This window comes from Carlito syrichta, unplaced genomic scaffold (genome assembly GCF_000164805.1).
Source record: "Carlito syrichta isolate Samal-C Ts95f unplaced genomic scaffold, Tarsius_syrichta-2.0.1 Scaffold287835, whole genome shotgun sequence".
NCBI lineage: Eukaryota > Metazoa > Chordata > Mammalia > Primates > Tarsiidae > Carlito > Carlito syrichta.
Window position 1 is genome coordinate 1 of NW_007231931.1, and position 2871 is coordinate 2871.

Genomic DNA, 2871 nt, shown 5'->3' on the forward strand with positions numbered 1-2871 from the left:
CCAAGTAGCTGGAACTATAGGCACGTGCTACCATGCCCGGCTAATTTTTTATTTATTGTACAGATGAGGTCTTGCCAAGTTGCCCAGGCGGGTCTCCAATCCCTGGACTCAGGCAATCCACTCACCTCGGCCTCCCAAAGTGCAGGATTATAGGCTTAGCCACTGAGCCTGGCTTTGTTTTTTTTTTTTTTAATTGTGGCTCGACTTATTTAAATTTTTTTTTTTGTAGAGACGAGGTCTTGCTATGTTGCCTAGGCTGGTCTCAAACTCCTGATCTCAAGTAATCGTCCTACCTCAGCCTTCCAAAGCACTGGGATTACAGGTGTGTGCCACTACACCGGGCCCTAGATTACTTATTTAATAGATTTATTGCTTATTGTCTATGTTCCCCACTAAAATATGATGTCTGTGAAGACTGGGATTTTTCTCTTTTTTATTTATGTCTGTATCCTCAACATCTAGAAATGTGCTTTGCATATAAGTGCTCAATCAATATTCATATAATAAATGAATAGAATATTAGTATCAGGGTCCCCTCCCACTGTGGAAGCGTGTCGTCCTCTTAATAAATCCTGCTTAAAAAAAAAAAAGAATATTAGCATCTGAGAGGACCCTAGAGCTCATCTTGTCCAACTCTTCTCATTATAACAATAATAAAAATAATCAGGCCAGACATGGTGGCTCACGCCTGTAATCCCAACACTCTGGAAGGCCAAGGCAGGAAGATCATTTGAGCCCAGGAGTTCAAGACCAGCCTGGGCAACAGTGAGACCTTGCCTCTGCAAAAAATAAAAATAAAAAAAATTAGCCGGACATGATGGCGTGTGGCTATAAGTCCCCGTTACTCTGGAGGCTGAGGTGGGAGGCTCGCCCAGGAGGTCAAGGCTGGGGTGAGCCCTGATCAGGCCACTGCACTCCAGCCTGGGCAACAGGGTGAAACCTTGACTCAAATAACAACAATAATAATAATAATAAAACAACCGGTGGGACAGCAGCAACGGACCTTCACCGGTCACTTATCAGGTACTGTGCTGTGAGCTTTTTATGCGTCATCTGGCAGTCTCCATAGCAACCCAATGAGCCTCGTATCATGACAATCTCCATTCTACTGGTAAGGAAACTGGGGTTAATGGAGAGTTCAGGTTCAAGAACTTATCTCAGATCACACAGCTGATACGCGGTGGATCCCAGCCCAGGCAGCCTGCATCCAAGCCCAGCGCCCAAGCCGGGCTCCCAGCTGCCTGTCGACAGACAGCACATGTGGCCCGAGGGCTCTCTGTAAGAAAACTGCCCAAGCCGGGTGCAGTGGCTCATACCTGTCATCTCATCACTTTGGGAGGCAGAGGCGAGAGGATTGCCTGAGCCCAGGGGTTCAAGACCAGCCCGGGAACATGGGGAGACCTTGTCTCTACGACAAAAATAAAAAATTAGCCAGGTGTGGTAGTGGCCGCCTGTAGTTCCTGGTACTTGGAAGGCTGAGGCGGAAAGATCACTGGAGCCCAGCCGGTCGAGGTAGCCGTGGCCGTGAGCGCGCCGTGGCACTCCAGCCTGGGCAACAGAGTGAGACTCTGACTCAAAAAACCCCCCCAAAACAAGCAAACAAAAGGAAAACTGCCCACACGTGGAAGGGATTATTCCAGAGGACACTGAGGTTCAAGAAGGGGCGGTGGCCTGCTTGGTGCAGACACCCCTGGTCAAACCCCTTGGATTTGCTGGGGTTGCTGTTTGTGGTGGAGGAGGGAAATCGCCAAGGCAGCAGCCCAGCTCGGGTTGGCTGATGTCCAGCCAGTGCCCAGAGCCTCCCAGCTGACCCTGTCTGGGCTCTAATGTACTCGGTGGATGCCTGACCGCCCCAGGAGAGCCTTAATGGACCCGTAAGCATCATAGCCTCAGCTGAAAGAGTGGATTCATAATGGAGGAGACAAGGTCATTACCCAACAGAGAAAGGACGTAGAGGATGGGGAAAAAAAGCGACTGGCTTCTAAGGAACCAATTCTGGCCAATCCTTGGCTCTTTTTTTTTTTTTTTTTTTGAGTTGGAGTCTCACTCTGTTACCCAGGCTGCAGTGCAGTGGCACACTCACCACAGCTTTGACCTGCTGGGTTCAGGTGATCCTTCCACCTCAGGCTTCCAAGTAGCTGGAACCACAGCTGGCTAATTTTTTTATTTATTGTAGAGATAAGGTCTCTCCATGTTGCCCAGGCTGGTCCTGAACCCTGAACTCAGGCAATCCTCTTACCTCCGCCTCCCAAAGTGCTGGGATTACAAGTTTGAATACCCCTGCCCGGCTGAATTCTGTTTTGTCTAATTCATTCTTTTCTTCATTCAGTACTTTGGAATTAAGAATTTGGCATGATGGCTCATGCCTGTAATCCCATCACTTGGGGAAGTTGAGATTAGATGATTGCCTGAGGCCAGGAGTTGGAGACTAACTTGGGCAATACAGCGAGACCCATTTTTTTTCTTACTTTATTCACACATGCAAATTTAGGCACAGCAAAACAAAACAAAACAAAACAAATGAAATATACCAAATGCCAGTGGTTAATTATTAATTTTTATGCATAGTTACAAGATTTTCAGTGATAAACTTTCTGTTAAGAAACAAATTACTGTTGTAACCATTAAATAACAAATATAAGAGAGAAGATTTTTTTGTTTGTCTGTTGTATTTTGTGAGTTGGAGTCTTCCCTCTGTCACCCAGGCTGGAGGGCAGTGGCACGCTCCCGGCCACAGCAGCCTCTATCTGCTAGGCTCAGGCGATCCTTCCACTTCAGCCATCCAAGTAGCTGGAACCACAGGCATGCACCACCACGCCTGGCTAATTTTTTGATTTATTGTAGAGATGAGGTCTCAGCAAGTTGCCCAGG